General features: G+C 42.5%; 1 protein-coding gene across 1 annotated transcript in view; it reads left to right on the top strand.

Annotated features, from left to right (window-relative positions):
• Positions 1-1,413: 1,413 nt before the first annotated feature.
• elovl1b (ELOVL fatty acid elongase 1b) overlaps positions 1,414-14,938 on the top strand; it is a 29,374-nt gene continuing 15,849 nt past the window's right edge. Inside the window, exon 1 of the mRNA XM_039000829.1 lies at positions 1,414-1,483. The gene's annotated coding sequence lies outside the window, so the exon portion shown is untranslated. The remainder of the gene's footprint in view (positions 1,484-14,938) is intronic.

Here is a 14,938-nt window from a genome sequence, read left to right as displayed (position 1 = left end):
TACAACGCAGAAAAGTAGCCAAACCGGCTACACTCCCATCCTGCAGGCGGGACCGGTGCATCAAGGCTCAGACCAACAGACTCCTAAACAGCTTCTATCCCCAGGCCATAAGACTGTTAATTGGCTAACAACTACAGCTCTCCCACAGACTATACATACGGACTATATGCCCATCTACAGGTCTCTACGGGGTATGGTAGTAGGTGCCAGGCGCACGGTTTGTGTCAAGAACTGTCACACACATTTCCGTGTGTATGAAGAATGGTCCACCACCCAAAGCCAACTTGACACAACTGTACATTTATATTCCTGCACGATCGGACATATATATATTTATTTTCTTCTTCATTTGTGTGTATTGTTAGGTATTACCGCATTGTTGGAGGTAGAAACAAGCATTTCGCTGCACCTGCGATAACATCTGCGAAATGTGTACAGCCTATTTAATAAAAATAAACCTCTACTAAATCAAATAATGTTGAACATTGTTAATCAAAGTGTATATTACTAAATGATGAGTTCTGTATCTCACAGCTGCATTGAAGAGATGTTTAGGGAATTACAGGTGAAAGGCCCCCTGCAGGGATCCATAACATCCACAGGATGTCATCAGCTACATATCTTGCTTCCAAGGGCTCAGAAATGAGAGAAGTCCCTCTTAAAATCCAGAGCTTAAAAAGAAGTCCCACATAAAATAAGTAATTGCCAATAATCAATGATGAAATTCATGTTCGATTTATAAAAAATGTGTGCAAGGCCAAGCTTTAACTGTAAGTGATTAGGATCACTAGGATATAACTAAATTGTACCCCTTACAGTAGGCTACGGTGTCAACTGTCAAAAGATGTCAATAGTGTAATTGTAGCCATTATTACACAGCTTTCAGACGGGACTGTAGGCCTAAAGCGGTGTAATAAATGGTACATTGGGTGGCCTATAAGTGATGGGTTAGTTTAGGAGATCATTAAACAGGTTTTTGAGTGTATGTTAAAAAAAAATATATATATATTTTCTCAGTTTGGGCAGACAATCAATGTCCTGATCAGTCTCAGCATGCACATTGGTACGGGTCTAAACTAGTTCGACTGAAAAAAGACTCCACCTTTTCCTTTAACCGCCCACCCTTTCCTGTTTCATCAAAAAAGGGAGTGCGGTAAAATCGTTTTTACGAGGGATGCGTTCAGTTTGAGGCAACGTAGCGAACGTTTAATAACGGCGTCTGCTGAACGGAACGTTCTTCAGAGTTCTTGAACAGACTGAATACGTTTGGTGGGTGTGGCGGGGTGTGGCTTGAAGAAATGAGTGACATTTAGGGTTCCCCAACAGGGTTCCCCAACCCCTTTTTTAAACTTCGTTTCCGTTTAATTGAACATTGCGTTACCTTTTTTCGTACTGAACTCAGCCCTGAAGGAGGACACACCACACCACTTGTTTTAACGGTTCTTTCTTCTAACTCCTCACGCTCTCCACCACTTTGTTCCAGGTGGGTAACACTTTTATTTCACTAATTATAGCATACTTGCTGTTCTGTATAAAATTCATTTGGGAATTAAACTTATTTTTCTAGTTTAACTATTGTAAAACAGGTAACCTATTTGGCTGCAGGCAATCTACAGTATATGCTAATTGTTGGCTGTCACAATGTCACTGTAGTCGCCTATTATATTACCATGCATATGATTAGTCATGGTAGGGGATTTGAAAACCACTTAACTTGATAAACTTTGTCAGTGAAGTTACACATTTTATTTTTGTATCTGCGTCATGTGGCTATGCAGACCCTATTTCCTACAACTTTGACCGTTTTATTGTTAACATCACTGCGCGCATTGGCTACAAAGTGTTTGAATCAACGTTTCAACGTAATTTGTGAACGTATTGTGACGTGGAATCTACGTGGGAAATGCATTGGTTTGAAAAAAGTCATCAACGTAAACGGTTGATTTGAGTGTAAAATTTCAGGCATAGGATTACGTCATCATGGTAACCAAATTTGAACAGAGATAAACCTTGTATAATATATGTTGAGTTTTACCTTTAAAACAATGTCAGACCTTTGACTCCACTTACCAGAAGGAAAAAATATATAAGCAGGGCAGCACTTCCTACTGGAAAATGTATCTATCTACATCTACCCTTCAGTTTCCCATCCAGGGTTTTAACCAAGCCCAGCCCTACTTAGCTATGCTATTTCTCACTGCCTATTAACAATGTGCTATAGTGAGAATGACTGACGGGTTTTTGAGATATCTCCACTTAAAACCTAAATAGGTTCACTGCTGCTATTGAAGTCATTCCAAAGGTTGGGTTTAATAACAGAGCAAATTAAATGTGACAATACTATTGGGCATTTGCAAATTCAACAATAGCTATCGTTTCAATTCAACCCAGAGTAAAACAACAAATTGACAATACAAGAGGCCTAGGGTTTCAAGCTCATTTAAAAAATATATTTAGTGATATTGAATTGTGTTTGGTTATCAACTCAACCAAGTGTGGAGAATCTGCAGTCTGAACTGAACACATTGCTCCTGTAAGTGCCAGGGCAAACCAACTTGCCCGTGGGCTTCCGTTGCAAAGCATTCCACTTTCCCATGAAGGCTCCTCTCACTTTCCATTGCTCTCTTTTTGTTTTTGTGAAGGATACTATCACTGTCACAATACACACTGATGCCAGCTATCAGCTTATCAACAATAATGATTATTCTGTGTATTCAACTCTTCAATGGTAGTGTAGATAAATTATTTGTTCCATTGTTAATGGTTACGTCCATGTATGTTGATTATGGAGGATTGTTATCTCTCTCACATCACAAGGCTATTTCTTTGACATGTAAATGTTTCGAACCATTGAGGCAACGGTTTGAAACTATAGCCAAATATTTTAATAGCGTGTGAGAAACTGCTTCAAGGTGACTGGCCCTGTTTGTTTTCTGATGCTAATGTAAATATTATGATCTTAATGGAGCGGTGTCACTGTTTACACACAGTATACATCATGTTTCTATCGTCCGATGAGTGTCAACGGCTGCTGCATAAAGAGATAACCTTGTCTCGAGGCTAATTGCGCAAAGCGATTGCGTCAGATGTGTCAGAACATTTTCAGCTGGATTCCCGGACACCGATTTAAGCCCCAAAATAAAATATAGGCTTTTTAGTTTAGGACTGGGGTTAATCTCTGTCTGTGAAACCTACAGTATAGGGAAGGAAGACCCAGACTGGACTGATTAGAATGCTTTGGGTCATCATTTTATGCTCTTGCTCATTGCTTGATTGTCCATCAAGCAAAAGACTGGTGTCCGAAAGGTTGCTGGATCGAATCCCAGAGCTGACAAGGTAAAAATATGTTGTTCTGCCCCTGAGCAAGGCAGTGGATGTCAATTTAAGGCAATTTAAGGCCTCTGATTCAGAGGGGTTGGGTTAAAAACTGAAATTTGTTTTCCACAGAATGCATTCAGTTGTACAACTAACTAGGTATCTCCTTTACCTTTCCTTCTCCCATGTCATTTTCCCCTCAGCCATCTAGTAATTTTTTTAATGTATTTAACTAGGCAAGTCATTTAAGAAGAAATTCTTATTTATAATGACCGCCTACGCCAACCAAACCCAGATGACGCAGGGCCAATTGTGCTCCGCCCTATGGGACTCCCAATCACGGGCCGGTTGTGATACAGCCTGGAATTGAACCAGGATCTATAGTGATGCCTCTAGCACTGAAATGCATTGCCTTAGACCGCTGCTCCCTTAGACTGCCGCGCCACGCAGGAGCAGCGGTCTAATACAGAGAGGACAATGGCTTAACTTGTTCCTCTTAAGAGTTGGCCAATTGCTCTACTCTCCCATCAGATTAAGGCATTTGCTTGTGTCCTTAGGAGGAGCCTCGTGATCGCTAAAAGGAAATCACTTACTTTGCCTCAGCACATTGAGTTGATAGAAGGCACTAAAGAATACTTTTTTCCCATAAGACTTTTGCGGACCATCTTTCACGTACACTGTACTCTGTGGAATGTTTAGTCACCTCAGACTGCCAAGAAATCTGCAGCTGGATCGAACATCAACATCATTTCCCAGAGCAACTCATTTTAGGTTTACCATAAGCGTTCAATGGATTAATTAATTGATTTGATATGGGGCGCTTATTAGTGTGTGGAAGTTATTTTCATAATAGGCAATGCATTCCTCACAGACATTATGGATGCTGTCATTCCATACATTGCATAACCTACATAGCGCAGGATTATACAAGACTGTCTGTGAGACCTGCTCTACACTAAAAGCTCAGATGCACCAGTAGGATTGTCAAACGTTTGCCTGCCGACAGCACTTAGCACCTCTGAACAGAGTGTCGGCAGTCAATCTCTTTTGTGTTCACACAGCAAAGACCTTGGAAGCAGTCAGCGCCTCAGCCTTGTTAAAATACTCCAAACCAGAAGGTGGCAGTAGCGTTGTTTGGCATTGCATGTCTGTGTGTGTTGCTTATGGTCTTGATTCCAAGCTAGCTGCGCTATTTTGTATAAAGCCCTTGTTGATTTTATTTTTATTTCACTTTTATTTAACCAGGTAGGCCACTTGAGAACAAGTTCTCATTTCAAACTGCGACCTGTATACTAGCCAGATGGCCTCAGTTAACTACCTAGAAAGATGACGAAGAAACAATTTTATTCACTCTCCATAATTCTATACTGCAAGTGCCAGCTCATAGCCAAATGTTTAGCAAGCTAGTTAAGGTTAGCATATTCGCTAGCTAGCACAACCTAGCTAGTGCAGTGTCCTTTGCTAACTCGGCAGCTAACACAGGCAGCTGTTTCATGGAAACTAGCTAATCCATTATGATTTAGTTATGTCAATACTAGCTGCTGTGATTAGCTAGCTTGGAGGACGTATTTAGTGTTGTGTGCATTGCGTCTGTGCACTTAGCTAGCTCCTATCCCATAGCCTACATTACATATGAAGTGTGACTGGCTTATCCGGGGATGTATGGAAAAAATGTTGTCTGATTGTCTCAATGTCAAGTTGTTGGCAAGCATTGCAATTCTACAAGTAGAATCACTAGGTTCGTGGCTACCGAGTCAGCAAGCAGCAGGTACCGCTTTTGTTCTACATGCTTAGAAAAAAAGATGCCATCTAATTTAACTTAAAATAACTTAAAAGGGTTCTTCGGCTGTCCCCATAGGAGAACCCTTTGAAGAAACCTTTTGGTTCCAGGTAGAAACCTTTTGGTTCCAGGTAGAACCCTTTTGGTTCCAGTTCCAGGTAGAACCCTTTCCATAGGGTTTTACATGGAACCCATAAGGATTATACCTGGAACCAAAAAGAGTTCTACGTGGAACCAAAAAGAGTTATCGTATGGGGAAAGCCGAAGAACCCTTTTGTAATGAAGGAACGGCTTGTGATAAGTAGATATTGGCAGTCTAAAGGCAGTGAGATTCTAGGTGTGTTTCATGCTTATTATGTCAAATCTGACTTCAGGATGTTACCTTTTAACCACGTGAGGGGGGAGGGACCTTGGACCTCCTCCAATGTGATAGAACAGGTGAGGAATTGAGGAAAGATGAATTGAGAAAGCCTGTGTCAGTTGAACCCATTATCTGGCAAATGAGTAACTACCCAATGGGCAAAAACTGGTTGAATCAACGTTTTTTCCAGGCCATTTCAACCCCCAAAATCAGAAATATGACGTTGAATCAATGTGGAAAAAATCATCAACGTATGGGCATTTTGTTTTTCACTTAACTTTTAACCTAAATCCAATGACGTGGTGAAATGTTTAATTGATTTCACATTGAATTCACAATAGTTGACAACGCAACCAAATGTAAATCAAAATGTTGATGTTGAACTGACATCTGTGCCCAGAGCGTAGTTCCTTTTTTCAAGTGCGGAGATAAGTTTTAAAAATTCCCTTTCTATTTATCAGAAGGGAAGTGGTGACCTTGTGTGACCACCCATACAGAAGTTAAAAGAGGAAGGTGTTTTTGGAATGTGTGTCAACCCTACACACAGTCCCACTTTGATACCAAAAGTTATAATGCTGACAGTTGTAAAGAATGATTCACATGTTTTAGTGTTGTGATGAGGGAGAAATACCTGCAAATATTTATCCTGACCAGTGACTCAAACCCTCTACCCCTCCTCCCTGTTCCCACCTTTAGAGGGTAGTAACATCCTCGAGCCAGGTTTCATATGGATCTGATTGTTTGGAACAGTTATAATTCTGTAATGAGCACTTTTTCAAATGTCAACTGAAGCAGGTAATGTTATCCTATGTTGAAACCAGTTCTGATAATATATACTTGTCACGTTCGTCGTATGGAGGAAGAGAGAAGGACCAAGGCGCAGCGTGATACGAATACATTATTTCATTTAATGAAACGAAGAACACTTAAACAAACTTACAAAACGAACGTGACGCTATATATGAAAAGTGCAGACACAGGCAACTAACACATAGACAATCACCCACCATATACCCAATGAATATGGCTGCCTAAATATGGTTCCCAATCAGAGACAATGATAAACAGCTGCCTCTAATTGAGAACCAATCTAGGCAGCCATAGACATACAAACACCTAGACTAGACAAAACCCCTAGACATGACAAAAACACCTACATCCCCCATGTCACACCCTGACCTAACTAAAATAATAAAGAAAACAAAGATGACTAAGGCCAGGGCGTGACAGTACCCCCCCCCCCCCCCCCCAAAGGTGCGGACTCCGACCGCAACACCTGACACAGAAGGGGAGGGTCCGAGTGGGCCTTCTTACGGCGGCAGCTCGGGCGGGTAGGGGACGTGGACCCCACTCCACCATAGTCATTCCCCGCTTTGGTGGCCTCCTAAATGACCCCACTGGACTGAGGGGCGCCTCTGGACTGAGGGGCGCCTCTGGACTGAGGGGCGCCTCTGGACTGAGGGGCGCCTCTGGACTGAGGGGCGCCTCTGGACTGAGGGGCAGCTCATGACTGGCGGGCGGCTCTGGCGGCTCCTGACTGGCGGGCGGCTCCTGACTGGCGGGCGGCTCTGGCGGCTCCTGACTGACGGGCGGCTCCTGACTGACTGGCGGCTCCTGACTGACGGGCGGCTCTGGCGGCTCCTGACTGACGGGCGGCTCTGGCAGCTCAGTACAGACGGGCGGCTCTGGCAGCTTAGGACAGACGGGCGGCTCAGGCGGCGCTGGACAGACGGGCGGCGCTGGACAGACGAGCGGCTCAGGCGGCGCTGGACAGACGGGCGGCTCAGGCGGCGCTGGACAGACGGGCGGCGCTGGACAGACGGGCGGCTCAGGCTTGCCGAGGCGCACTGTAGGCCTAGTGCGTGGTGCCGGAACTGGTGGTACCGGGCTGGGAACACGCACCTCAAGGCGAGTGCGGGAAGAAGAAACAGGATGTACCGGACTGCCGAGGTGCACTATAAGCCTGGTGCGTGGTGCCGGCACTGGTGGTACCGGGCTTGGGGCACGCACCTCAGGGCGAGTGCGAGGAGCAGTAACAGGGAGTACTGGACCCTGGAGACGCACAGTAGGCCTGGTGCGTGGTGCCGGAACTGGTGGTACTGGACTGGGGACACGCACCTCAGGGCTAGTGCGGGGAGGAGGAACAGGAGGAGGAACAGGGCGTACAGGGCTCTGGAGACGCACAGGAGGCCTGGTGCGTGGTGTTGGCACTGGTGGTACTGGGCTGGGGACACGCACCTCAAGGCGAGTGCGGGGTGCTGGAACTGGAGGCCTGGTTCGTGGCGCCGGCACTGGAGGACTGGTACGAGGGGCTGCCACAGGAGAGCTGTTGCATGGGGCTGCCACTGGAGAGCTAGTACGTGGGGCTGCCACAGGAGAGCTAGTACGTGGGGCTGCTACAGGAGGTGCAGGACTAGGGAGGTGCACAGGAGGCCTGGTGTGTGGGACTGGCACTGTCATTACCAGGCGGTTAGCACGCACCTCAGGACGAGTATGGAGAGCTGACTCAGGTAACATCAAATCCCGAACACGCTCCGTCGGGTGGATGTCGTGCCTCAAGCACCAACACAGCAGCTCCCTCATTTCACTCTCCTCCAAACTCCCCATTAAATCCTTCACAGTCTCTGTTTCACTCCCGTTGCTCACCTCCAATATCACCCCGACTGGCTCTGGTTCCATCTTCGGCTCCTCACGGTAAGCACGGGAAGTTGGCGCAGGTCTCCTACCTGAACTCGCCACACTCCCCGTGTGCCCCCGCCCAAGTCATTTTTGGGGTTTCCTCTCGGGCTTCCTACTGCGCCGTCGTGCTCCTTTCTCCAACTCCATTATCCTGTAACCCTCCTCGCACTGCTCCAGCGAATCCCAGGCGGGCTCCGGCACTTTCTCTGGATCGATCGCCCACCTGTCTATCTCTTCCCAGGTTGTTCTCCACTCATCCTTTTCCCGGGTCCATTCCTCCATAAAGCGCTGTTCCCTCCTTTCACGCTGCTTGGTCCGATTTTTGTGGGTGATTCTGTCACGTTCGTCGTTTGGATGAAGAGAGAAGGACCAAGGCGCACGGCGTGATACGAATACATTCTTCTATTTATTTAACGAAACGAAGAACACTTAAACAAACAATGCAAAACAACAAAACGAACGTGAAGCTATATATGAAAAGTGCAGACACAGGCAACTAACACATAGACAATCACCCACCATATACCCAATGAATATGGCTGCCTAAATATGGTTCCCAATCAGAGACAATGATAAACAGCTGCCTCTAATTGAGAACCAATCTAGGCAGCCATAGACATACAAACACCTAGACTAGACAAAACCCCATAAACATACAAAACCACTAGACATGACAAAAACGCCTACATCCCCCATGTCACACCCTGACCTAACCAAAATAATAAAGAAAACAAAGATAACTAAGGCCAGGGTGTGACAATACTTCAGTAATAATTGTGGAATGGTGTTTTTGGATGACGTTGTTGGAGTAATAATCAGTACTACCTCTTGGTTATTATCTTAAGGCAAATGCCAGGAATAGCCTAGTTTGAGGTAGGTGACCAAGCTGACAGAGCTGTCACCAGGGGCTGTACTCCTACACAACCTTGGAAAACTACTGACTGACACTTCTCTCTGTAGAGCAAGTGTGCCATCCAGCTGGCTTGCTGGATGATTGTCTGTCCCCCCCAGTAGTCAAATATGTGATGTTTTCACTAGGGTTGTAGTATGACAAAGATTCATTCAATAGATGGAGTAGTTAGATAAGGTAATGCAATATTGAGTAAACATTTTGGTGGTTTACTCAAGTAGTGAATGAGAGATGGAAATGTACTTTTTAAAAGTGAATATTTTATTTCAAGGTACGTTATTTTTAGTGCAGAAGTATGCTATAGGGTTAAAGAAGGGGTGCTTATTATTTTGTTTATGTACACAAATGTGCTTTTGAACAGATAGAGGTGAAAGAGCAAAGGCAAGCTTCTGATCCATTGCACAATCATAAAATAACAGAATATAACATTAATTTCAATGAGTGGTGATATTGAACTTGTTCCACTTTTCTGAACAACCTCTTGTATGGAACGAGTTCATACAGAACCATGAGGTGTTATAAAACCACATCCTGGCTTCAACTTCCCTTTCCTGTCAAATAAAATGGCTGGTGCTGAAGTTAGGCTAAAATAAGCTGGTGACTCGCAGTGGAGACACTGTGCTGGGACATGATAGGTTGTCCCTGCCTGGAAACACCAATTTTTGGCATCAACATAGTAAGTAGATCGTTCTGTCACTGTTATTAGTCAATACATGTAATTTATATAACTAGAGGGGAGTGATAGTGCAATAATAACCTAACAGTATACTGGTATTTGTGATTTACAATATCCATTACTAGGAGCTGAAAGACTAGAAAGTTAAACCGTCATGGTGAAGCCCCTCCCCCTCCACCATCGAAATTAAACAAATATGCCTAAATCAAACAAAAGAAATGCCATATACAGTGGGGCAAAAAAGTATTTAGTCATCCACCAATTGTGCAAGTTCTCCCACTTAAAAAGATGAGAGAGGCCTGTAATTTTCATCATAGGTACACTTCAACTATGACAGACAAAATGAGGGGGGAAAATCCAGAAAATCACATTGTAGGATTTTTAATGAATTTATTTGCAAATTATGGTGGAAAATAAGTAGTTGGTCAATAACAAAAGTTTATCTCAATACTTTGTTATATGCCCTTTGTTGGCAATGACAGAGGTCAAACGTTTTCTGTAAGTCTTCACAAGGTTTTCACACACTGTTGCTGGTATTTTGGCCCATTCCTCCATGCAGATCTCCTCTAGAGCAGTGATGTTTTGGGGCTTTTGCTGGGCAAATACATTTAAACTCAGTTTCACAATTCCTGACATTTAATCCAAGTAAAATTCCCTGTCTTAGGTCAGTTAGGATCCCCACTTTATTTTAAGAATGTGAAATGTCAGAATAATAGTAGAGAAAATCATTTCTTTCAGCTTTTATTTCTTTCATTACATTCCCAGTGGGTCAGAAGTTTACATACACTCATTTGGTAGCATTGCCTTTAAATTGTTTAACTTGGGTCAAAGGTTTCAAGTAGCCTTCCACAAGCTTCCCACAATAAGTTGAGTGAATTTTGGCCCATTCCTCCTGACAGGGCTGGTGTAACTGAGTCAGGTTTGTAGGCCTCCTTGCTCGCACATGCTTTTTCAGTTCTGAACACACATTTTCTATAGGATTGAGGTCAGGGCTTTGTGATGGCCACTCCAATACCTTGACTTTGTTGTCCTTAAGCCATTTTGCCACAACTTTGGAAGTATGCTTGGGGTCATTGTCCATTTGGAAGACCCGTTTACGACCAAGCTTTAACTTCCTGACTGATGTCTTGAGATGTTGCTTCAATATATCCACATCATTTTCCTTTCTCATGATGCCATCTATTTTGTGAAGTGCACCAGTCCCTCCTGCAGCCAAGCAACCCCACAACATGATGCTGCCACCCCCGTGCTTCACGGTTGGGATGGTGTTCTTCGGCTTGCAAGCCTCCCCCTTTTTCCTCCAAACATAACGATGGTCATTATGGCCAAACTGTTCTATTTTTGTTTCATCAGACCAGAGGACATTGCTCCAAAAAGTATGATCTTTGTCCACATGTGCAGTTGCAAACCGTAGTCTGGCTTTTTTTATGGCGGTTTTGGAGCAGTGGCTTCTTCCTTGCTGAGCGGCCTTTCAGGTTTTGTCGATTATAGGACTCGTTTTACTGTGGTTCTAGATACTTTTGTACCTGTTTCCAGCATCCAGCATCTTCACAAGGTCCTTTACTGTTGTTCTGGGATTGCTTTGCACTTTTCGCACCAGAGTATGTTCATCTCTAGGAGACAGAATGCGTCTCCTCCCTGAGCGTTATGACGGCTGCATGGTCCCATGGTGTTTATACTTGCATACTATTGTTTGTACAGATGAATGTGGTACCTTCAGGCGTTTGGAAATTGCTCCCAAGGATGAACCAGACTTGTGGAGGTCTACAATTTGGCTGTTTTCTTTTGATTTTCCCATGATGTCAAGCAAAGAGGCACTGAATTTGAAGTTAGGCCTTGAAATACATCTACAGGTACACCTCAAATTGACTCAAATTATGTCAATTAACCTATCAGAAGCTTCTAAAGCCATGACATCATTTTCTGGAATTTTCCAAGCTGTTTACAGGTAAAGTCAACTTAGTGTAATTACATTTCTGACCCACTGGAATTGCGATACAGTGAAATGATCTGTCTGTAAACAATTGTTGGAAAAATTACTTGTGTCATGCATAAAGTAGATGTTCTAACCGACTTGCCAAACTATAGTTTGTTAACAAGAAATGTGTGGAGTTGTTGACAAACAAGTTTTAATGACTCCAACCTAAGTGTATGTAAACTTCTGACTTCAAATGTGTATATATATATATATATACACACACACACATTTATATATATATATCCTAATGTTGATTGAGTCCCAAGCCCACTGTATGCCATCTGATCCATTGATCCACTACCGGTTAATTCTTCAATCCCAAAAGAATGGGAAAGATGGGTACCGTATTAATAATACCAGAATTTCAGACGGTACCTTTCTTATCCACTGGGAGTTGAGGCATATAGCTTCATCAACATAACAGAAGTCGAGGAACGTGGACTTATTTTGACATTAGGCCATTAAGGGATCTTTAATGTGCCATCTGAGATTAAATGGTGTGCAATATCGTAAATAGCTCAGCCATTTTATTCAATTTCAGAACGGACTGCTTCTTTTGTAGGAAATCAGCATGTTGCCTTGGTCATTTTACTGTATATTTCATAGCCTGTAGCTCATTCCATTCAGAGAGTGGGGAAGGCCTTGGTAGTGTTGCACCATAGTACAGCATACGGGTGGAAATATCAGGAGATGTGCTTACTTGTTGTGTAACCATTAGAACACATAAAGACACATGACGCAACCACACTCACAGAAACCTGGGGCGTAGGCCTATTCACTAGAAACCAAACAAGTTTCAAGTTTTTATTAGTCGTATGTATGCATGGTATACACCGTCCAACGAAATGCTTATTTGCAGTTTCCTTTGTTTTGAGGAACAATTCCAGTTTTGACTTGATAGAAATACATACAATTGTATCAAATGCCATTTAAAGCTATATAAATCAATAACGTTTTCACTGATGACAGAATCAAACAAAGGTTGTAAAAGTATGCTAGACATTTATAGAATAAATCATATCTAGTTTGATTCTGTGACAAATGGTGAATTAGTTATTGATTTATATTGCTTTTAATTGCAATTTAAAGATGTATGTCTATCAAATCATAACTGGATTTCTTTATTCAAAACAAAGGTTGTAAAAGTATGCTAGACATTTATAGAATACACCATATATTATGTTTCTGTGACAATCAATGAATTAGTTATTGATTCTTACTATTTTAAAATGGCTTTTGGCGAATGTCTGAATGTGTGAATATAAAACCAACTTTACCTCTGTCTTTTTAATACAGTGGATAAAATGGGGTATGCCAGGTGTAATCTCTGCCTGAAAGAGATCAATTATGCTAACAAAGGCTATCATGCTCTGCTGGCACATTGTAGAACAGATGTCCACAGGCAGAAAGTATACAATGTAATAAATGTGCAGTGTAGATCAAAGAGATTGCTTTAGTTGTGTTGAACTTGACAATAACACGTGAGTGGGGATTATTGAAATGTTTTACTCAGTGAACGTTATTTTTGCACACATGTAGCCTTGTGCACTTGATCGATATCTATTATAGTGGCCACTATAATAGAGAAAAGATAGAATGCCTGTTTGTTTCATTGTATTTCTACTCTCCCCCCAAGGGTGTGTGTGGTAACAAGCGTTCTATTATAAAAGCTGTCATGGTAACAAGCGTTCTATTATAAAGGCCTTCATGGCTAACTGCAATATTAGTGTGTTGTTTCTTTCTCAAGACTTGAGTGTCATTTGCAGTAAAGTCTAGGCAACAAATAACATTGGATTGCTTTCTTTACATTTTTTAGCTGTGAGAGAGGTTCATATTAACCACTTTTTATTTTACACACCGAGACTGATCATGTAGTTCATATTCTTTGTTGTTTAATTAGCTCCAACCTGCATTTCCCCTTAGCATAGATGTTTCAGTGGGCCCTCACCAGTTTGCTTCCCTGTATATTTACCAATACCATATGTTGGTGTAGAGAATCATGCATGTAGTAAAAAAACTAAATTAAAAAGGAATTAGTGCAGGTGCAAAAATAAGTGAACCCCAAGTTGCATTGGTTAAATTAAGTAGTTAAGTAGAATCAGGTGGGTAAATAATTTAAAACCAAATTAAAGTCTTTGTCCTCAGGCCTGGAGGGAAGCCAAAGTCATTCCGCTACCCAAGAGTGGTAAAGCGGCCTTTGCTAGTTCTAACAGCAGACCTGCCAGCTCTTAGTATACTGTTGGAATTTTCTTTTGACCAATTACAATGCTATTTCTCTGTAAACAAATGAACAACAAACTTTCAGCATGCTTAGAGAGAAGGGCACTCAACATGTACTGCACTGACACAAATGACTGATGATTGGTTAAAATAAATTGATAATAAGAAGATTGTGGGAGCTGTACTGTTAGATTTCAGTGTAGCCTTTGATATTATTGACCATAACCTGTTGTTGAGAACTTGTGTGGCTTTTCAACCTCTGCCATATCGTGGAATCAAATCAAACTTTTTCACATGCACCGAATACAACAGGTGTAGTAGACCTTACCGTGAAATGCTTACTTACAAGCCCTTAACCAACAATGCAATTCAAGAAAGAGTTAAGAAAATATTTACCAAACTAATGAAAGTAAAAAGTAATACAATACAGTATCGAGGCTATATACAGGGGTACTGAGCCAATGTGCAGGGGTACAGGTTAGTCAAGGTAATTTGTACATGTAGGTAGGGTTAAAGTGACTCTGCATAGATAAAACAGAGCAAAGCAGCAGTGTAAAAACAAATGACCCCCCCCCTCCCCCTACCAATGTAAATAGTCTGGGTGTCCATTTGATTAATTGTTCAACAGTCTTATGGCTTGGGGGTAGAAGCTGTTAAGGAGCCTTTTGGTCCTAGACTTGGCGCTCCGGTACCGCTTGCTGTGCGGTAGCAGAGAGAACATTCTGTCTAATAGAACTCAGAGGGTTTTATTTTATGGAAGCTTCTCTAATGTCAAACATGTAAAGTGTGGTGTACTGCAGGACAGCTCTCTAGGCTCTCTACTCTTTTCTATTTTTACCAATGACCTGCCACTGGCATTGAAACAAAGCATGTGTGTCCATGTATGCTGATGATTCAACCATATAAGTATGAGCTAACAACAGCTAATAAAGTCACTACAACCCTTAACGAAGAGTTGCAATCTGTTTTGGAATGGGTGGCTAGTAATAAACAGTATTGGAAAAAGTACCCAATTGTCA

The sequence above is a fragment of the Salvelinus namaycush genome, chromosome 9, assembly GCF_016432855.1.
Source record: "Salvelinus namaycush isolate Seneca chromosome 9, SaNama_1.0, whole genome shotgun sequence".
Taxonomy (NCBI): domain Eukaryota; kingdom Metazoa; phylum Chordata; class Actinopteri; order Salmoniformes; family Salmonidae; genus Salvelinus; species Salvelinus namaycush.
Note: the sequence above shows the minus strand (reverse complement) of the source record. Positions and strands in the feature narration are given on the sequence as shown.